Source organism: Camelus bactrianus, chromosome X (genome assembly GCF_048773025.1).
Source record: "Camelus bactrianus isolate YW-2024 breed Bactrian camel chromosome X, ASM4877302v1, whole genome shotgun sequence".
In the NCBI taxonomy this organism is placed as follows: domain Eukaryota; kingdom Metazoa; phylum Chordata; class Mammalia; order Artiodactyla; family Camelidae; genus Camelus; species Camelus bactrianus.
In genome coordinates, this window is record NC_133575.1 from 4,101,550 (window position 1) to 4,124,300 (window position 22,751).

Genomic DNA, 22,751 nt, shown 5'->3' on the forward strand with positions numbered 1-22,751 from the left:
GGGTCTTCCGAGCTGCCTGCGCTTTCCTATAAAACGTATAATTCAGATATAAACGGCAGCTGTCAAGTGTGCCCTCGTGGGTTTGTTCTTCTCTGTAAGCATCTGGGCATCCTAACCGTTTGCCCCAGAGACTGGGGTCTGGGGAGGCACGTCTCCGGTGCCAGAACGTTCCAGGAAAGGGAAGCCGTGTTGTGCTTGAGACTGAGGTCCGCTGGCCAACGCTATGGTACCCAAGTAGGAACAGGATGCACACCGGGTCTTTAAAAAAAAACTGAACAAATAAACAGAAAATCTCTTTCACCATCTATTCCTGTGTCTCTTATATTCCCCTCTTAAGTGGGAAAGTTGTGCCCACGATCAGCGGATGAAAAGTTATGCCCTTCATAAAAGGGAAACTGAGTCAGTCCTCGAGATTCACTATCTAAACAAGGTGACCCAAACACTTGGTTGCAAACACGTGCCAGCCAACTGGTTACTTTTTCTTCTCTTCCTCTCCTCCGTTTTTGTTTTTTTGTGTTTTTGTCTCTTTCTCGTGTATCTGGACCGGCCAAGGGTTACGTCTCTTCATCTCAGCTTCTAGTCCTCAAACCCTGTTTGAGCAGCAGGGCCCTGTTCAGCCATCGGTCTCATGAACCAGTGAAGACAGGGTTTCATCTCCGAGTAAAAGGTGTCGGTGGCAGAAGGGAGAAGAGGGAGGGAGCAGGGAGCAAGGAGCAAGGGTAACGGACTCTCAGGCTTTCTTGGGCAGGTTCCTTTGTGGCCGCCATGCTCCTGTCCACGCTGGCGCCATGTCTTAAAGGCTCTCTCCAGGGCCTTGCCGGACAAATCCTTCAGAAGAACCCTGTGCCTGCGTCTGCCTCGCAGCCTCCCGCTCACAGTCAGGCAGGAGCGCACGACGGAATGAGTGTGTCTAAAAATATAACTGAATAAACACGCAGTATAAAACACAAAGGGAGCGAGAATTCTGGGTACGCTTCGGTGGGAACAGCAAAACTTAAATTACGGGCCTGAAAAGCGTGATCTTTTCTTTGAAGCCTTCGGTACTCTTTTTGGGTTTTTTTGTTTTTTTTTTTTATGATTCTAATTCCACGAAAATGGAATGTAACACAAAGCCATCGAAAAGGAAAAAGGAGGCAGGTCGGCACTAATTCAGTTTAATTAACGCCATCCTGTTCTCTAGTCTACAAACAATTACTGAAAACGCAAGGGGGCTACGTACGTCCTTCCTCCAACGTCCTCGGTTCTTGCACAGAACCATTTTATCACGCATCCGTTGCCAGCAAGAAGGGAACTCTAAATTATTCCAACGGCACTTCTGTGCTTCCTATAGAATGACCTCATTTTTACGACTGCACTGGAGGAGGTGGAAGTCTGCGTTCCGCTTGGCTTCCCTGGCACAAGTTTGATAAACTCTCTACCAACACCACCAGCAGCTCTAAAATCATCCTTTTTTTTTTTTTTTTAAAGTAACTGGCACCATTGTTTTCAACAAGTGACTTTTAGTCATGACCATCAATGGATACTAACAAAATTATTCTTTTTAAAAAAAAATGTTTAGAGGGGTAACGTAATTAGGTTCATTTATTGTTACTATTTTTTAGTGGAGGTACTGGGGATTGAACCCGTGACCTCGTGCATGCTAAGCATGTGCTGTACCACTGAGCTACACCCTCCCCCAGAAAATTATTCTTTATAGTGCCTCTAAAAAGAACTAAAATTACTGTACTCTGGGCGGTAGGATGACACAAGGAAAAGTACCTTGTTTTTCTGTGAGGGGTTTGGCAGGTGACTTTGAAGACTCTGGGAAGCGATTTCGTCTGCTTTAAATGAAAGAAAGTTCTCACGTTCCTCAGCGTAGAAGGCTCCCACTGAGAGGGGTGACACTTATAGCTGGGACCCTCAGCCGGTCCCAGTGCCTAGAATCCTACACAGCCATCAGTTTGAATCCAATAAACACCCTGTTCATCTCACTCTATGGGCAACTCCAGACCAGAACGGTCCCGTTCAGCCTTTCCAACTCAGCTGCCGTGACTACAATGCAGAGTGATTCTGGGGGTGTAGGAATAACTTGTGAAATCTTTTTGAGACCTGACATTTTGTTTTAAAAATTCAGGTACATTTGTCATTCCATCCGATAAGAATATCCCAATATTAGGTATAACGGAAAATTAAAAAAAAAATAAAATTACAAAAAATGGACACCTCCAAAAGGAGGTGTCAAAAATTACTTCTCACTTGTCGTGCAATAAAGTTGGTACCTCCCCCAAAATGTGTGACACACTTCTTCCCATCCCTCCTATTTGACACCTCAAAAAACGGAACCACAGTCATCTTCTCATTTTGTGTGCTGCAAGTCACTCTTTTATGCTTTAGAGATGGGTGGATCCAAATTGGAAACTCCTGGTCCTACACAGACAGTACTGTATTTAAATATTTAAGCCGGACCAGGGTGTCCGTCATGTACTACGCAGAACAGAAACCACAGGCCAGCATCATATTACACAAGGATACTTCGTACTGGGGCTTCCATCTTTAGCAAATAAAAATGCAGGAAACTCAAATTTGAAAGTCAGACAACAAATCATTTCAGTGTGTATGTTCTATACTTATGTGAAGGGCAAACGCCACTGGGTGCCTGTATTTCATCTAGCGACCCTGTTATGTTCTGATGTACCCCACAAATCACACTTGGCCACAGTGCACTGGTCCTTCGGGCGCTTCCTGTCCCAGGCCCTGCGTACGCCTTCTCTCCTACGACGTGACCATGCGTCCTTCCCGAGGGCGGGATGTTGTCCCGGGACACGCTGGTTCCTGAGCCTTTCCTTCTACCCCAGGTGAACTTCGTAGTTTCCCAAGGGGGCAAGGAGGAGCACGTGGAGGTGGCGGACGGGGCACAGGGTGAAGAGTGGGACCTTCAGGTCCTTCCTCAGGGGGAAGATGACCACATCCCACGTGGGACCCTCGAGGGAGACCGAGCCAGGGTGGGTGGGTCCACGAGACGAGGACAAATGCAAACGAGGAGATTCACTGACACTTCCCTTCAGTCAAGGCCTCAGCTTGACATCCCTCAAACTTGCTTTCCTTTTTCTTTCTGATTCCTGGAACTTCAGCACGACTCTCAGCCCCAGCACCATGCTGTGACCTGCAGGATGGAAGCTGTGGTCTAACCTCAGTGGCAGCTCCGTGAATGCGTCGTGGACTCTGCACACGGGGAGACCCAGCCTCTGAGCTGATGCAGACACTCCCCCCAGCGCTGGGTGTCACCGTTTGCTGATGCTAATGACTCTGAGAATGACTGTGCCCCGAAGCTCTTAGGTTCCTGGCTGATACACTTGGCCGGGTGGTGGTCCTGTTCACAGAGACAGAGCATGCTGAAAAAGGACTGGGTGTCCACCTTCGCATGTTTGGTTTTAGACTCGAGCTTGAAAAGGCACTGAGGAATCCACAAAGAGGCGGTGGGGTAAACTGATCCAGGGCTCGGGGGACCGCGTAGCAAGTGTAAGAGAGGGACTGAGTTAAGTCCTGGTTCTGCCACATCCTGGATGTTGACCTTGGCAAGTTGATTCAACTGTATTTGCCTGGTTTCCACATCCGTCAAAGGGGGAGTCACGGCGTCAGGACCGACCGCCTTGGGATACTGTGAGGAGTAGGGGAGTGTCTGGAGCAAACACTGTTTCCTCCTGTTACGTTTTCATGAGAATCTTCACAGGCACTTTCTCAGCAAAGCTGCAAGGCTGAGTTAAGACTGCCTGGGCAGAGGTCACAGAGGCAAAGGAGGAAAGCGCTGCCCGTCTCTAACACAGAAAGGTCTGGCAGAGGAGGACCAGCCGCCGAAGGAGACAGAGAAGGAGGGTGAGACAGGAGACGGGGTGCCACGGGAGTGGCCGGCGGGGCCAGGCTGCTGGGACGCCCCACCAGAACAAAGCTCTAAGACTCAGGTGTGCGGCATGAGCGGTACCGAGGCACTGGTGACCTTGCTGACAACCATCTGGGTGGGCTGAAGGGGCCAGGAGCCAGGCGGAAGCTGGCCTGGGAGGGGACGGGGGTCTGCAAATGGAGAGAGCACTGTCTTGAGAAGCTTGCTCCCCGAAGGAAAAGAGAGAAGCAGTGCGGGTGTGAAGCTTTGAGCTCGTGTTATATTTAAAAGCAAAAACGTCTTAACAGTATGGGAATAATGAGGTCAATTTGTTACACACTGTGGGATGGAAGTGTCTGGAGCCCAAAAAGTCAGGGCTTTTGGTATTTCAGTTTCTGTTCCTAATTGCCAGTGAGAAAGTCAGCGTAAATCAGAAATTTGAAGGGCGACGGCTCTTCTGTGACGGGCTCTTGAGCTACACAGGAGCTCGGCTGGAGGGGGAGGTCCGCGGGGGTCTCGGGGGCTGGGGGCAGGGCCGGGCTCGCGGTGCCTGGAACACTCACCCCCAGATTAACAGGATTACTTGTTTTGCTTTGCACTTCCTTTCTGCTTTCCTGTAGTATCTGCTTCAGCAAGGAGGTTTGCAACCTCTCTCGCTATTTAAAGAAACATCTTTACCATTTACAATACGACCTTAAAGATATTTAACTGTAATGGGGCCTTGTGCTCTTAAACTGGTAAAAATTAATTGCGTGGACACCCTACACCAGCGGCCACCTTAATTAAATGTGTGTTTATAGATAGCTGTACGGGCGTGTGTGTGTGTTTACGTGGGCACAAGGTAAAGGAACTCCTTCAAGCCAACTTTCCAAAGCCCGCATGTCTTCTGTCCTCAAGACAACTGCAAACGAACTCAGCTTTGCAGTCAGAGGGCGGCGCCTTCCTGCCCGACTGATGACTTCCTCCTGAACAGGTGAAGGCGGCTCACCTGACCCCAGCACCTGTCACATCACACGGCAGGCCCTGAGCGGTGACGGACGAGTCTTGCCCAGAGGACCTTCCCCCGGGATCACACGTGTGAGGCATGTGTTCCTGCAGGTCCCAGCTGTGCAGGTGGAGGTGCACACATTCTTCTCTTCTCTGCCACCTTTTTGGAAACGCACATCTCATCGGTTGGACTTGGGAATCCCCATCCTTTGATCTTTGCAGAGTCGAGCATCTGTTTTGCTGGAAGGATTACAGGTGGGACCCAACATCCCAAAGGGAGGGAGACTCTCGTTTCAGGCCAAGGGTCACATGAATTACGTCAACTTAAGAACGACCTTCAGAAGGCAGCATTTTTTTTTTTCTTGCACACCAACCCCGCCAAAGCTAAGAGGTGGAAAGGTGAACGCAAAACCTTTATGCAAATGTCACATTTTACTTTCAAATTCCTAAGCACAATTATCCATTATGTCCCAGAAAATTGGTAATAACTAAAAAAAGCAGATAATGGGTAAGTACTCCAGCAGACCGATTATAACGTATGCTTAAAATTATCTTCTTGCAAACTTGTTCTCAACTCTTTGGTTCTTTTGATTTATTTGACTTTTTATCGCGAAGGTCCATCCGTCGTTTCAAGGGATCTGGTGAAATCTTTCCACTTCAGGAGGAGGAGGAAATGCAATTTCTTTTCCACTGGAACGAGATAGGTTTTTATCCTTATCGAAAGACTTGCCAAAGTGTCGGGGGGAAATGCGTTACTTATCTGTGCGAGGTTTCCTTAGACGTGTCACAGAAGCCACAGCGTGAGAAAAAAAGAGGATAGATCTTAAGGCTAAATCTTTATTCTTATATGAACTTCCCAGTACTTGAAAGACATTTATTGTTAGCACTTGGAGATGCTGTTCCATGGCGTGGGGGGAGGAGTCAAGCGTTCCACATAGCTGGTTCAAGAAGGAATCCCCTAAGATCTTTTCAAAACACAGAGAAGACCTGTACACTATCACTTCTAAGTTTGGCTTCACTGACGTTGAATTAGCTCTTCCTGATATGTGGCTGTGTTTATTGAAATAAAGGAAAAAAGGACATGGAATCTTGGGTGTCCAACCTTCAGCCTCTTCTTACCTCAAAAATAAAGGGTCTTTAAAGCTCTTGGAGGGGGAGCTCAGCTTGATTCATGGTTTATAGTGGGGGTTGGCACACCACAGCCCATGGGCCAAACCTGGCCCTAGGCCTGCAGTTTTGAATAAAGTTTTATTGGCACACAGCCACACGCACTGACTCACATACTGTCTGTGACTGTCTTCTCATCCAGTGACAGTTAATTAAGACAATGATGGGTTTTGGTGAGAATCAGCCAGGGCAGCCCAAAGCACCATATTCACAAGAACGGATTACAGGAACGAAGGAATCGTTCTTCAGCCAAAAGCTGGGGACCCGTGCAACACTAGTCTCCTGAAACTTTAAAGTTACAGACATTACTTTGTACACCCTAAGACCCATCAGAGAATCACCTTGTGGGCAGCAGGGGAGGGAAAAGTGGTCTGTGGGTCATAAGTGAGCACAGTGGAAGAAGTCTGTGTGAAATGATTGATCATGTTGTTAAATTTTTTTTTTTTTCCTGTAGCTTCCGACGTACAGTGCTTGTCAAATCACAGGAGAACGGTTTCCTCTTTGGTTGTCGTTGGTTTGGTGGGGAGGGGGGCGGTTCATCTAAGAGCGAGCATCCTTCTCTCAATTTCTCCTTCCACGAGACAGGAGTGGTCAGGGGTTCTGCTCTCTCTCTCCCCTTCTCCCTCTCGGCTGCCCTGGTGAAGGAAGCCTACTTGGCACTGTCCCCTAGTTCCACTGCACCCCAAACCATCTGCACTCCCCCAGAGAAGCTCTTTCTTTTCCAGTAGGGGCAACGATCCCAGTCTTAGGTGTGCGTTTGGAGGGAGGGAGACCTGTAAAATTGCTATGGTCCGAACTCAAGGTCTCCTCTAGGCTGGTCTGTAAGAGTGACCTGAGTGACTTGGGAGTGGTCCATTAGGGCTCCGTGTTTAGGGTGAACGGGGATAGAGTGTTCACTTTCCAGCCACTGTGTTCTGTGCTTCTATTTTGTGGGGAAAAGCTGAGGAGACAATTTAGCATCCCTGGATATGTAGGAAGGAAAAATTTTTTTCCTCTACCCTCTTCAGTTCTGTCCCTGAGGGCTGTGAATTAAACTGACAAAAGATAGGTTAACATTAGAAAAGGTTTATTTTTGTCTAGGAAGGTCTTCATAGAAAAGAAGTGAAGACCTTAAAGAAGCAGTTAGACTCAGGAGCTTATATGCCATTTTGACAGAGGGCAATAAATTGTAGGTAAGTAACAAGAAAAGGAAAAGGACTTTGGGCTTTTAGCGGTGGTAAACTGTGGGAAGGTAAATATACAGAAGAAACCAATGAAAGATAAGGGTTATTTGTGTAAGGGTTTGTCTGTGCAGAGCCCTTTCAATTTGATCTTCTGAGTCCAGTAATAAGTAAGGGCTGTTCTCATCCTAGTACTGGAGGGGCAGGGGAACACCTTCGTGAAGGGACGTTTACCCCGCTCTTGGGCAGACAGTGGGAGGGCACGGGGCTCTGGCTGTGTTTGCTGCTTCTTAACTGCCTTCAGCTCAAGATGGCATATTTGGGGGTAGAATATTCTGACCCTCACCCTGCCAGCTACCCTAAGGATAAACTGTGTTCCCTAAAAAACTGACTTCCACCTGGAATCTCAGCAAGTGACCTTATCTGGAAGCAAGATCTTTGCAGCTGTAGTTAGTCAGGGATCTGGAGATGAATTCATCCTGAATGTAGGGTGTCCTCCTGAGAAGAAGAGAGGATACAGAGAAACACGCAGGGAAGGCGGCCCGCATGAAGACGGGAACAGAGACTGGAGTGACGCTACTTCCGACCAAGGAGCCAACAAAAAGGCAAGGAAGGAATATTTCTTAGAGCCTTTGGGGGTAGCACAAGCCTGCTCACACCTTGCTTTCTGGAATTCTGGCCCCTGAACGACGAGAATAAATCTCTGTCACTAAAGACACCCCGTGTGCAGCACTGTGTCTTAGCAGACGTACCCAAAGTCCCCACACAGGGCTTCAGGACCACTCCTATGACACACTACTCATTGAATTCTTGCACTCTTAACATATGCTGGGCACTCTGAGAGCCTTGTTACTGTGCGTCCCTTTCAAGATTGTCATATATATATTTCCAAATGCTGCTGCCACCTGCGTCTCTCCAGATAGCCTTAATCACCAGGACTCCTAAAATAGTTAATAGAATAATGGAACTTTTCCTCCTATGCCAATTAATATTTACTTTAATATCTGAAATTGTTTTAAAGGTTTCGTTCATCTTGGCAGAAAGTCTTTTCACCCAGGGAGCTGTGAACTGAAACGAGTGTTTCAGCTCAGACGCACAAAACATTTCATGTATTAGTCCAGATTTTTGTGACTTGGGTTTTTTTGTTACTGTGGTTCACAGACCTGGCACTGAATGGGGAGTCTAACCAAACCCTTTATTCGATGTAAAGTGCTGAGGAAGCAGGCAAGACTCCGCCCAAACGTTAGACATTCAGACAGAGAGGTGAGGGATAAAACCTTGACCTTCTGGAAGATCATGTTTCACAAGGTCCAGAAACATTCAGTGGGGAGCTGCCCTCTGTATTCACAATATCTAAAACTCACGAGTCTGGAGTTGGCATTTCAGCAGTAAAGAGAAACCACCTTTCAGCTTGAGCTTTAAGCTGTCTTAAATGGTACCACATTTTCAACACTTCTCAGAGCATCCCACACACGGCCACTGGAGGCAAATATGAATATTTTATTCTCCCTCAATGTAACAATTGAGCACATCCACTCTCTGCCATTCAGGGGCTTATGACCTAAGGCCATGCCTACATCACTGAAAATGAAGGGAGAAGAGGAAGAAAATACAGCAGCAAGAAGCTCAGATTCACCTCCTTTGACCTGCTCATTTGGGGCATGGGGACTGGTCCATTCCACGCTACTGCTGCTGTCCTGGAAGTTCCATACATCTTCCCCGACTTAGGGGCCATGTCCCTGGAAACCCATAGTACACTGAAAATATAATCAGTAGAAAGTGCCTTATCTGTCGAGGGGCATTTAAGTTGCTTCCATGTCTTGGCTACTGTAAACAGTTCTGCTATGAACATTGGGGTGCAGGTGTCTTTTCGAATTAGAGTTTTGTCCTGATGTATGCCCAAGAGATATGTTAATCATATGGTAAGGAACTCTATTTTTAGTTTTTAAAGGAACCTCCATAGTGTTTTCCATCGTGACTGCACTGATTTACATTCCCACCAACAGTGTAGGAGGGTAGCTTCTAAAGAAACCATGGTATGGATACACAACAGAATACTACTCAGCCATGAAAAATGAGATAGTACCATTTGCAGAACATCGATGGACCTAGAGATGATCATACTAAGTGAAGTCAGTCAGACAGAGAAAGGCAAATATCATATGCTATCACCTATATGCGGAATATAAAATGTGACACAAAGAACTTACTTACAAAACAAAGATTCAGACATCGAAAACAAACTTATAGTTACCGAAGAGAAAAGGGGGTGGGGAGAGATAAAGTAGGAGCTTGGGATTAGCAGATACACACTACTATACATAAAATAGATAAACAACAAGGACCTACTGCAGAGCACAGGGAACTATATTCGATAGCTCGTAATAACCTATAATCGAAAAGAATCTGAAAAAGAATATATAGATATATATTTTTTCGTGTATATGTCTGAATCACTTTGCTGTACATCTGAAACTAACACAATATTGTAAATCAACTACACTTTAAAAAAAAAAAAATCGGCTGCCGTGGATCCCAGGCCTGAACTACACCACCAGCTTTCCAACAGCAGATAACAGAGGACTTCTCAGCCTCCAAAAGCATGTGAGCCAACTCCTATCGTGAGTCTCCGCTGACACCTGTCTATGTCTATATGTCCCGTTGGCTCTGTTTCTCTGGAGAAAGCTGACTACTGCAGTTGGTAAGTTCTCATCTCTCACCCCCAGTTGTTAACAGATCGCAGGAGCCTCCTCACAGAGAACCCTACTAAACAAAATGTTCCTTCACGTATTCTTTGTTCACAGAAATTGCTTTCCCTCCCCCTTAGGATAACCTCCAAACTCCATGCACTGGCTGTGCACTTCTGCATGATAAATTATCCCCAAGTGGGGACAGGGTTCTGGTCATGGGATAGCTGGCTCTTCTGCTGCAGGACCTTTCGTGAGGCTACACACAAAGTGTCAGAGAGGGCTGGGGTCTCGCCTAAAGGCTGCAGTGTGGAAGGATCCACTTCCAAGCTCATCCACGTGGCTGTTGGGCAGATTACGTTCCTCGTGGGCTACTGGCCAGAGTGAGCCTCAGTTCTTTGCCATATGGAACCTCGCCATGTCCCCAGCATGACTACTTTCTTCCAAGGGAGAGAGTCTGCTGGATAGACAAAGTCCCAGTTTTATAACCTAATCATGAGACTGACCTCCCATCCTGTGCCCTATTTATTGGTCAAACATTATTCTGAGCTCTCCTGTGAGCTGATGATGATGATGATGATTTTGGCTGAGATTAACATTTAAACAGGCAGAATGACTAAGGCTGAATGCCCTCCCTAATGTGGGTGGGCCTCATCCAATTAGTTGAAGGTCTGAAGAAGAGCAGAAAGTCTGACCTTCCCCCAGGAAGAGCCTGACTTTAATCATACCTCCTGTATTAACACTCATTAAAAACGCCCCAAAATTCTGGGTGCTCATATGTACTAGAGAAGAAAAGGTCTGAACCACAAATAATGGGGAGCATTTGGATTCCCTCTGCGAGAGACTATATCTCCAAACTGAAACCTGGGCAGTTAATTCCGCTCTCTGAGAGTGTTCTATGCAGCACGCACGGCAGGAGTCATCCTAGAATATCGCTAGCTCTGGTTTTTTTCAGGTACCCAGCGGTCTCACCTCGGACTCTGTTGCACATGGCCATGCAAACGTCCGTAGCTGAGAACTTGGGATATTACGGCCATGTAGAGAGGTTTACCCAGCAGTGCACACACCTGCACAGCCCACAGTGAACCAGGAACCAGGCTCCTTTCCTCCTTAAGGACTTTTCTCCTTAGCTTGTACTTTAAGTAGATGTTTTCTTTCGGAAGAATTTCAGATTTATGGAAAAGTTGTAAAGATAGCGTGGAGATGTCCCATATAGCCTTCACCCAGGTTCCCCAAATGGTAACACCTTCCAGAGCCACGGGTCATCAGTCAGAACTGTGACACGAAGCTGGGGACATTACTGTCAACGGTGTTACAGACTTTACAAGGATTTTCCCAGTATTTCCAGCAATTATTCTTCTCTGTTCTGGGAAAGTACCATTCATTTCATTATCAAGGCTTAAAGTCCTCTGCACTGTGACAGTTTCTCAAACTCTCCTTTTTTCTCATGATCTTGACAGATAGTTTTTAGGACGTCCATCAATCTGAGATTGTCTGGGGCCCTTCCGAATATTAAGCCAGAGTTATGGGTTTGGGGAAGAAGTCCTCAGGGGCAAGACACCCCTCCTATTGTGTCATACCAGGGGTCCGTGATTTCCACACGACTCATCTCTGATGATGGGAAACACAGTCACCCGGTGAAGACAGTGTCTGTTGAATGTCTCCACTGTTAATTATGCCACGTTTAGTGCAATTGTGGCTTTTTTTTTTTTTTAAAAATGCATTTGTTTCCAAAATACCTAACGTCATGGTTATTGCTTTAACTCTATGGAGTTTCTTTCTTCTGTTTTCAATTTATTCCTAATTCAATTTCATCTTTGTTGTTTTGTTCCAGGAAAAAAAAAGAAAAAAAAATTCTTAAACAGCACATCCCTCACAGAACTCTCCCACTGAACCTGGAGGCTATTCTCGGTTGGGATAAAAGGAAACCGTATTTTGAGCATCTCTAAGGTATGAGGGAAGGTAATAAATATTTTATATATATTTCCTACTTACATTTCACAAGAGCCCTCTAAATTAAATATTAACAGACCGTTTTTTTTTTTTTTTCAAATGAAGAAACCAATTTTCCCAAGGCCTTAAAGACAGAAAGTAATAAAACAGCTAGGGCAGAACCCAAATTCTTTAGCCAGAGGTTTAAGATCAGCAACCCACAAACTGCTCAAATTTGATGCCTGTTACTCTACTATGCAGACTGCCCCATCCCCAAAAAAGGACAGGTGTAAACTCTGCAGCATAAGAATACGCTATATATCAGTGCCTTCAGTGTTCACCCTTGCAGCCCCCTTTCTCCAGGTGGCCTCCCTGCTAACACTCAGCCTGCAGGGTTAGCTGAAGGCTGCCTCCTCCAGGGAGCTCTCACTGACTGCGACACCCCAAGCCGGCATCTCCCCCTTGTGCTCAGGGCGCCATCTCTATCGTCCACTGGCCCTGGATGACGCCTTTCCCCAATCCCTGACCACCTCCCCCAGCTTGTCATGCAGCAGCCTTGGAGAGGACGCAAGTTCCAGCCCTGCTGAGCAGTGTGTGCATTAGGAACCCCCAACAGAGCCCTCCAGCTTCGTGGCTGGAGCCCTGTGTTGTGTGCCGCTCACCACGCCCCAGCTCCTGCCTTTGACCCGCTCTGGAGCCTCCCCTTACATCTGGCTACCTGCTCGAGAAAAAGCCCACCAGCTACAACATTAGAGGGAGCAGCCCTCTAGACCGCGGTCACTTCTGTCGCCACCTGCAAGCTCTGGGGGGACTCACAGAACTCACGGAAAGCTGGTTTGCTGACGGCTATGCTTGACGACGGCTAAAGGACAGGGAGGGAACTCAGCCCAGGGGAAAGGCGTACTGGGGAGCATCCAGGAACGCTGCAAACGCTGTCCATCCAGACATCTGCTCCCCGGCGAGTCATGGCTGTGTTACGTTCCCAGCACTGCTGCATCACAACATGCGTGGAGCATTGCAACTCCAGGAAAGCCCCCCGGAGAATGTGTCTAAGTTTCTACTGTGGCTCCATCACGTGAGAATAACTGATGGTCCACGTGGCTGACCTCAGTGCCCAGCCACTCAGGATGCTAGAGAGAATAGAAGAGGGAGGAGAGGGGGATGGGAGAGAGGGAGGAGGGGAAGGAGTGGGGGGAGAGAGGGAGAAGGAGGCAGGGAGAGGAGAGAGGCTGATAGCACGTGACCCAAAGCCCCCACCCTACATCACAGGGCTACGCTTTCCGGCATGGCCAGACCCCCTACCATAAATAACTCTGCTCCACTACCCAGTGACCCAACCCCCCCAGGGAAACAAAGATGCCCCTGTCAGGCAGGACATTCCGAGGGCTTGGAGCTCACCGCCCAGGAGCTCAGGGTCAAAGGCCAGATCTGGTTTTGAACAAGATTAAAGCCTTGCCTATGGAGGGTCAGGGAACTGCACCCTCTTTTGTGACCTTTAGCTCTACAAGTGTCTGTCACCATGCCCAGAACACGTGTGCCTACAGACAGCCAGATGTTGATGGCGGCATTTCCCTTGGTCGGTGCTGGGATCGTGGGCAATTTTTTTTTTTTTTCAGTTTCTCACTTATGCTTTTCTACTACAACCATATTTTCTTCAAAAATGGCTGCCTCAACTAGAGCTGAAAAACAGATTTTAATGAGGCTTTTTTTCCACTAGTACTTACCCAGTTTCGTTGACTATGAGCACCATGATTTTTATCACATCAATAAGTCATTTATATAAAATAGTACTTGGAGGGCTGTACGCTTTCTTCCTCCTCTGAAGGATGTGAACAATGACTAAAAAAAGATGCGTTAAGGATAATTTAAGGTCTACTTGTCACTGAGAACTATCTGTGTTTTAAAGTAGACTATCCTATACAGAAAACAGTGTGGAGATTTCTCAGAAAAGTAAAAATAGAACTACCATATGACCCAGCAACTCCACTCCTGGGTATATATATAAGGAAAAAAAAAACAACAGAAACATTAATGTGAAAAGATACGCACACCCCAATGTTCATAGCAGCACTATATACAACAGCCAAGAGATGTAAGCTACCTAAGTGTCAACCGACAGACAAATGAATAAAGATGCAGGATACATATACACATACACATGATGGAATACTACTCAGCCATAAAAAATGAAGCTGTGCCATTTGCAGCAACATGGATGGACTGGAAGGGCATTATGCTACGTGAAGTAAGTTACACACAGAGAGACAAATACTGTAAGATGTCACTTATATGTGAAATCTAAAAAAAAAATACAACAAAGTAGTGAATATAACAAAAAGAGACGCCAACTGACAGATACAGAGAACAAACTAGTGGCGACCAGTGAGAAGAGGGGAGGGGGAGGGGCACAATCAGAGTGGGGGTAATTCAGAGGTATAAACCATTCAATATAACATAAATAAGCTACAAGAGTGTATTGTGCAACACAGAGAAGAAAGCCAGTATTTTATCATAACTATAAATGGAGTATAATCTTTAAAAAGGTTGAATTGCTATGTTGTACACCTGATGCTTATATAATATTGTACATCAACTATACCTTAATAAAACATAATAAACATTGATTAAAAAAATAACATGTAATGACGTCAACAGACACATCTAAGCCATGTAAGCATTTACGAGGTATACCTACGTATACGTACACACATGTAATGAAATGCCAATGTAGACACGCAGACATTCTGCAGGGTGTCACCGGGGACCAGGTGAGTCTCTTCAGTCAGTGTGATAATGGTAACACCCTCCTTCCTGCCTCGTCTGAAGTTCCTTTCTGCCCAGTCAGTGCTGCCATTTCTTGCTACAGGATGCGGTCTCAGTGGGGACTCCCAGTGGCTCCCCTAAAGGGTGAAGATGGGCTCTTAGGGGTGAAAACGCTTGCCATCTTTATACATAAAGCCCAGAGAGGCATGCAGTACCCAAACAGATACACAGTGTATTAAAATTCCATGGGAGGCAAAAGGTGCCATGACAAAAGAAAGCGTCTGAAAAATGGAAGGCACTCCTGTGTAAAGTCTTCCCTGATGCGTTCATTCTCAGTCTTGGCTGAAGACTCCTGCGTCCGGACCCCATTCCCCGAACTCAGCTCAGCTGTGACCATGGGAATGTCAGACGGAGGCTGTCCACACAGTGGTGTCTCCCCTCCACTAGGAAGTCTCCCAAAGCTTCCTTCTAATTTCCTCTTCATTTGCCAGAAACCAGCCCCATCTCTACTATAGGGAAGGTGTGAAATCACTGTTTCATGACTGAATGAACAACGCAGCCAAGAAATAGAAGTTCCGGAGAGAAATGGCACCAGGATGGAAGGTTTACGATGAGCCTAGAACTGTTCTGCTCATCTCGTTAACCCTCACAGCAACTGTGAGGGGGACGTGTGATGGCCATTCTCATTTTGTAAATGAGAACAAAAATGACACACAGACTCTAAGCCAAGAGTCCACGTTGACCCAGTTAGCACACGGAAGAGCCAGGAACATGGGGGGACTCGAACGCCCGGAGCCTGACCACTGCAGCATCCCTGCAGCCGGCACCGCCACGGTCCCCACCGGCAACACGGCGCTTGGAAGAAGGGCTCGCGAAGCTCAGAGAGGATAAACACGCCCCTCATCAATGAGACAAAAACGAGCTTCTGCGTCTGCAGAGGGGAAACCTACGTTCAAAGGGTCTGAAGTCTGCTAGGAATTAATAAAACATTTTAAAATGCACTCTGTAACTCGAGTACAAAGAGGAAAAACCAATTAATGATTCTGAGAGAGAGCGTGAAGAGAGACAATTACTACAATTGTGCACGTGTTGAGGACTGCAACATTCTCGATGCTGCCAGGCTCACAAAATCCATTCCCCAGGCTAGGGAGCTGTGATTTTAACCAGCAGTAGATGTGTCGGTCACCCCTGCTGGACCAGTGTTTTAATTTGACAGGGTCTGCCTCTGAGAGATTTAAAAAAAAAAAAAGTCAAATAAAATAAAACACACATTCTCATTAAGTTGCCTAATTCCATAAACTGTGTTTGATTGAAATGCTATCCCCGCATGTCGGAGTCTATCAGAGCATTCACACACAATCAACTGAAGGCGCTCACAGCTGCAGGTATCAATGTCTCGTAGTTCGGTCTCATTTTCAGTCCACCCTTCCCTTTAGATTGAAGACAGTTCCATGAAGTCCGGCGCTTGGGTTAGATTCTGTTATTTCTGCGACACGAACTCACGTCTGCGACATAACACAGGCACTCTGCAAAGTTCTAATTTTGTTACGCGGGTCCCAGAGTGTACGTCTAAGTGATTGCAGTCCCTCAAAGTGCAAACGTTCATGCCGTGAAATCGTGCTGGGGGAACGTGTCCTTTGCTTTTCCCACGGCCATTGCACAGGATCGCTTTGGCTTTATCTTCCCTTTTTCTTTTTAGTTCCGCACATGACGGCCTTTAGAGCGTCTGACATTTGCTTTGCGTGGTTGTTGCGGGTCTCTTCCTATGTTTTCTGAAAACTACAACCCAGGCCTGTCTGTGTGACTCCGTCTGGAGTTTCAGCCATGCCTGACAAACCAGGGCGTCTCACCTCTACCCTAAGTCTAAGAATAGCCATTCGCACAATTTCCCATGCACCGTTTAAGTCCCCTCCGGCAGGACAGAAAGCGCGAGCTTTCTCCGCCTGAGGGAGGAGTTGGGTATTGGGTGACGTTTGGCTGTCTGCTGCTTCTGTCCCGTTTTCCTCCACAAAGACCCCACAGCTGTTCCAGCCACGCAGGGATATGCAGTTCGCATTAGCGCACCTATCCTGGTGCTTTTTCAAGAACTGTGTTCCAGGCCGTGCACGGAGCACCTACCTCTGTGTCTGTCACAGATAATTGGGAGCTTTATTTACTAGCAAGGTGCTCTAAAGGTTTTGCATGACACAGACAAACAAAAGGGTTTGGGGCTTTCCTGTGTTTGCAACAAGGCACTGATGAAGCAGCCAGGGATGAAATGGTGAGGAAGACCTTGCCTCCTCTCCCAAGACATTTATCACCTGCTTTTACAAATATTCCAGGCAAGAACTCACAACTGCCATGCAACTTTGGAGTTTTTTTCTCCCAATACCATCCAATTTCAGTGCCTGGAACACAATGACGTCTGCTTGGACCGAGGCCAAAATCCAAAGAATCAGAAGCTAAACAACTGTCCTGTGTGTGATATTTGCTTACTTAAAAAAAAAAAAAAAAGTCAGTGCCTGTCTTTTTTTGCACCAAATAGTCTCAACCCAAGACTGTCTTCTTTGATTTAAGGCTCTTTGGGGTCACTGAAGTGTCATTTGGAAGATTGCTTCCTGACACATAATATTATGGTAATGGTCCCCCTAAAGCCCACGTCAGGATCCGCCGTGAGAGCTGTGGATTTATTTCCTTCCAAGCATTGTTTTAAAACAAGAGGCAGCAGAGAGGCTCTGGGTTATAAGAGGCTTAACGCAGCCCTAGGAATTTTTTTTCTACACACTTGAGAGGAGAGAGGTGGTTCGTAAATAGTCATTTAGAGAAACACTTCAAGGGACGCAGAAAAGACACATTTCTCTCATATCTGAGCACACGATTATACCCTGTGTCACCATATAAAGGGTGGCACCATATAAAGGGTGTGCCACCCTATACATAAGAGGACAAGCAGAGGGCACTACAACGTCAGGGTTAAGGCCAGAATCCCAGAGAGCTGGGTTCAAAGCCCAGCCCTGCCGCTCACCGGTTACAGCCGCCCGGTTTGTCCATTGGACTTTTTCAGCTCAGTCACCTCACAGGAAGCAAAACCGCCTGCCCCAAAGACAGTCGTGAGGACGAAATGTAAGAGCACGTGGAAAGGCAAGGAAGGAAGCGCAGCTGGCCGTATAAACCCAGCAGGCGGCACCGGTCGTTGCTCTCGGCACCGCTGTGCAGCAGTCGTACACAGAACACTCACCTCTGCCGTGCTGCGTGTAGCGCTCGGTACTTGGGACAGCTGGTGCGACGTGATAACTAATCGTACGTGTGGACTGAGTGGGCTGTGGGGCCCACTTGTCCACTCACACACTAGTCTAGAACGGGGGCGGGGTGGCGGGAGGCCCATCCTAGGAATAAAGGCAGACCCCACCTGCCCTTTGCAACAGATCTCTTCACAAACCCAGTTCGCCTCTAAACCCCAGTCACAACTGGGGGACACAATCTACTGTATCTGATAACGCGGAAGGGAGAATCACGCTGTCTGAGCACAGCGCACTTTCATGTGTTTAAGTGAATCTGAATGGGAAAGAATACCTCATTTTAAACGTTTTCTACTCAATGCCTGGAGCCCCAGGCAATAGATTTTGACCTAACCCAGCAACGACCCGCCACACACCAACCACTGAGTCATTCTGTACAATCCGGTTTTGGAAGGTATGCTATCACTTAAAGCTAAGAGCTGCTACCATCCTTACTTTGCATTGTGTAACGGTGCAAAATGCAAGAAGCTACCTGCACAGGGCGTCTCAGTGGGGTCCCTGTGGGGAGGGGAGTTGGGGGCAGTGGACGGTGGATGGACTGAGCCCGGGTTCAGGCAAATCTGAGAGTGGAGGGAGTGTACCCGGGGAGTGACACGGCAGCACGCAGCACAGACCCGGCGTCTTCTACTTGGCCACGTGTGTTGGGCCTCTCTGCACTCATATTCTAAAATGCAACCTCCCAGGACAATCATTATTCATCTTTTGAAAGAAGGGGACAACCATTGCAAACTCAGCATTTCAGGATCTAGTGGAGACCATACTAACTTAACAAGCCAAGCGTTTTATCCACAAAGTGACACTAGAGGAAAAGAATGATTTCAATGATGGATGGGGGCGGGAGGGGTAATCAGTGGATGTCACAGAAACCTCTGGGCTCAGCCCCGGTCTTGCACCCCTAGGGTCAAGGTGGGACCCACCCACAGATGGTGGTCCAAGTTAATGGCACCACTTGGTGGATATATTTACAGAGACCACCACAGATGGTGAGCCTGGAGCTCTAAACGGCAGCCCCGGGTGCAATTCTGGACGTGAATATACTCAAGGAGGCGTGAGAAGAGGCCTTTTGAAGTCAGGATCAGCACCACTGTCTCAGTTCCTCCCTTAGAGAATTCTGAACGTGGGTTCCATTAAAAGAAAAATCCAGCCACGAGACAGAGTCTTACTACTGCTTCTTGGAGACTTCAACCCCACATTACACCTCTTGGATGAGAATCAAAGCTTTCCCTGTACCTACCATCCCAAGAGCCCACAATATCAAGGTGAAAACCCTCCCCTCTGATTGTCTGAGCACGGAATACACACGAAATCATTAGCCACACAAAGGGCGTTTCAAACGTGAGCCAACATGGAACCATGCAAAACAGGGAAGATTCCCGTTTGTAAATTCTGATCACCACTCAGAGAGACTTTTCAGGGTTCATATCCTAGGCAACAGAAATGTGCTCCGTAAAAGGAACCTTGCCAGATGCATTTTCTATATTTGCCACAGTTAAGCTTACATTTAAACAAACGAAGAGTTTCTTACCTCTCTACCAAGTGGTCCCTCTGCAAATCGGCTCTCTGTTCTCCAAGTCGCTCCAAGAACTGGCAGGAAGAACCAGATCTCATTGTGGGGACAGCGGGCTGCCCCCTTCACGTAAGGAGAGTAGAAACTTTAGCATCGAGCCTTCGGGATGTAGGTGCAGAAGTGTCAGGCACAATTATCTAAACAGAGAGGGCTTTGTGCAAAACGTCGATGTCCCGCAAATAGGAAAATGGCATCTTTGACCGAGAATCAATAGCACACACATTCGTGGAATCTGTTCCCCATAATAAAGACCGTTTCTCTGTTGACACACATCGTTTCTGCTTTGAAGAATGATCGATGGGGTACATTTGAGACTGCAGAGTGCATTTATCCCAGCCAAGGGATAAATTATTATTTTTTTCCGTTGCGGTCTGAGCTTGTGCCGTTGGACACCTTGATCACTGAGGCAAGGGAGATAAAGCTATTTACAAACTCTCAGCAGCACTCAAGCTAGGACAGCACAGGGGTTGCGACCTGGGGCCTCTGCTTGGAGTTTCCACGTGATGTTGCTCGCAAGACAGTGCCTCGATGACCCAGACGAAGGGAGATTCTTCATCAGCTGGGGCTAGAATTCTGAGGCCCTTATCCCGCCAGGCCACACAAAGTTTCCCCTGGCAAAGAGTCAGCACAATGGGAAAGACACAGGATCCATAGTGAGAATCTGAACCTGTGCTCCGTCATTTTGCAATATGGTGACCATGGACTTGACGGGACAGTGGCAAAGAACTGGGAAATTCTTTGCATTCCAGGGCCTGGTGATTGCCTGTCCTGGCAAAACGAGCTGTCAACATGGTTCAGCACCACCAGCCTGGACCCTGGCGTCTGGGGCCAGCGTCCCATGCTGTCTATGAAATGGTAACTTCACCAATGAGTCTTCATTCAGTAGGTGGCGCACTCAGTAGATGGCGATTAGACCTTGCTTAAAGGATTTTTTTTTAGGAAAACCCCATAGCTATGGGTTTTCAAGAACACTCCAGCAAGGGATAAAGCCCTATCTATCTTCTTTATTTTTCACACCAATTCTGTAGAGTGCACTGTGGCCCTTGGTACGTCACGAGATGCTAGAGGCCCTTTGTCATTTCAACGATTCCCCTGATGGAGCCCAAGACGGTCTTTACGCTGAATTTCATCTTCAGCTGGCAAGGCAACACAAAGTTTTTTCTAAAAGGAAAGGGAAAAGAACCAGAATCAACAATGAGAACATGTATCTGTTTTTCTCTGTTATTAAAATTATTGGAATAAAGAAAGGAACCTCAAGTTCAACTTCAGTTTTCCTTTGCTTTTAATAAATTTGTATCATTATCCAGATTGAATTCACCACTACGGACTGAGAAAACAGCAACAATTCACTCAATTTAGGTCAAATGCTGGTAATGATGTGTAATCAAAGGCAAATTATGTAACAAAAGGACAAAGGACAGCAATCCTCCCAGATTAAAAATGACAACAAAGTAGACATAACTAAACCAAAGGGGGAAAAAACAACCTTCAAGAATCAATCCTGGACCATCTTAGCCAAGGGATATTTTTACAGACTGGGATGGTAAGTCATGGCAGTACTATGAATCCACCAAGAGCAAAAAGGTACGACTTCTGGTTCTGGTCCGGCAGGAAGTGTGCTCTGTATCCCACAGTCTTGGTTTCCTGTCTCTTGACAAAACGGCTTGCATTCCATCCATTCCCAAGTCCATGCCCCAACCTCATGACCTCTGCACTTTACATGTCCAGCCTTGCACCTCCATTCAACTGCTAAACAGGACTTGGATCAGCTCAAAGCAAACACTGCCATGATCACATGTGAAGGGACAGGCAGAGCATAAGTATCTGAAGACAAGACACAGAAGCTCAAGACTCATGGCTGAGAGCTGCTTCTAGCTTAATATCAAGTTATTTAATATTGAGTGTTGTAAAACGTTAGAATGTTACAACATATATAATATAATCTAATAATTTATGTTATATTACACAATACTGCGTTATCTTCCAAAGTATGCCTTCCTGCAGCTACATCAGCAAGCATTTGACCACACAAATCAATACACCGTGAGTGAAACATTTCAAAATTAATACAGTGCAGGATTTGGGGAAAGTGCCTTCTTCTATTTTCCCTGGTTCTTCAGTCACAGTTAGTCACTGTCCTCCCCAGCCCTGATCTCGGTAACACTGACTAAAACAAACCCTCCATGATTCAGCCTTTCCTTGACACAGTGATGAAGGGAACAGGGTGAAATTGCTAATTACAGAGTTCTAGATTGTGAGTAAGTTTGTTCCACAAAATCCCCTTGTAGATAGAAATTTAAAAATGATTGCCACTGTTTAGCTGTTACCACTTTGGAAATAAAGACATTGTAATGGGTGTCACTCTACAGGCACAAAAGGCGTATTTAAGGAATGGAGCATGAGGGTGGAAACAGGCATTCGTGACAAATAAGGTCCCTGAATTCATCACGGGCGAGATATTCTTTGCTGTAAAAACATCGTTTGTGTAGCTGCGATCCTGCATGCAGTGCCTGCATATAAATGCTTAAAATGTGTTTTTAAATGCACCCACTCTTAGAACTATTTCATTCAGAGATGAAACACAGCCTCTGATCTGCTCGATCACCCTTCTCAGAGACAGATTTGGGCATTTCCAGGTGAGTGATACCCGTGAGTCGTGAGGTCAGTGATGGAAACTGATGCTGCGTTCAGCCTGCTGAAAACCAGGAGTGACTGATGGTCCAGGACTAGATAAAATTTGGCCCCCGAGCTGGTCCTCACCCATGGTTTCAGGCTGAAAGACACATCTTGAACTTTGGTATCACTGCTCTGACTCTTGACTTATTTTTACCTCGTTTATTATTTTTCAGTATACATTTAAAATTTCCTCACAAAGTCTTTTCACTAATTTTTTTTTCCCTATTCATTACTAATTCTTTATATTTTGGGGACTTCTGTGAAAGACATTTTCTAACAGGGTACGATCTAATTATTGCCAGCATATAGACAAGTAATAGTGAATATTTATGTTGTATCTAGCAACGTCAGTAAAACCATACTGAGTCTAAAAATGTATCTAAATATTCTTCGATGTTTGAGGTTTTTCAAGGTAGACAGTATATAAGTTCTGAAGGATAACAGCTCTTTTCTTTCTAATCTTCATACGTCTCATTTTATTCTTTTTCTCTTATATCATTGAGCTAGCCCTTTATACGACCATCACAAAGTTGGACTGAGGTGGTAATAGAAAGCATTCTTTTTCTTGATCTTAAACAGAAATAATTTGACCTTTTCACCATTAAATATGATGTTTCTACTCTTTTCTTGATAGGTATTTTTATCAGTGTAATTTCTAAGGATTTTTCCTTTTTAATA

The 22,751-nt window shown here is 46.3% G+C and overlaps 1 protein-coding gene across 1 annotated transcript in view; it reads right to left on the bottom strand.

Moving 5' to 3' along the window:
• The window catches only part of LOC141576294 (uncharacterized), a 62,672-nt gene extending 42,196 nt beyond the window's left edge, over positions 1–20,476 (bottom strand). Inside the window, exon 1 of the mRNA XM_074359127.1 lies at positions 19,356–20,476. The gene's annotated coding sequence lies outside the window, so the exon portion shown is untranslated. The remainder of the gene's footprint in view (positions 1–19,355) is intronic.
• Between the last annotated feature and the right edge of the window lie 2,275 nt (positions 20,477–22,751).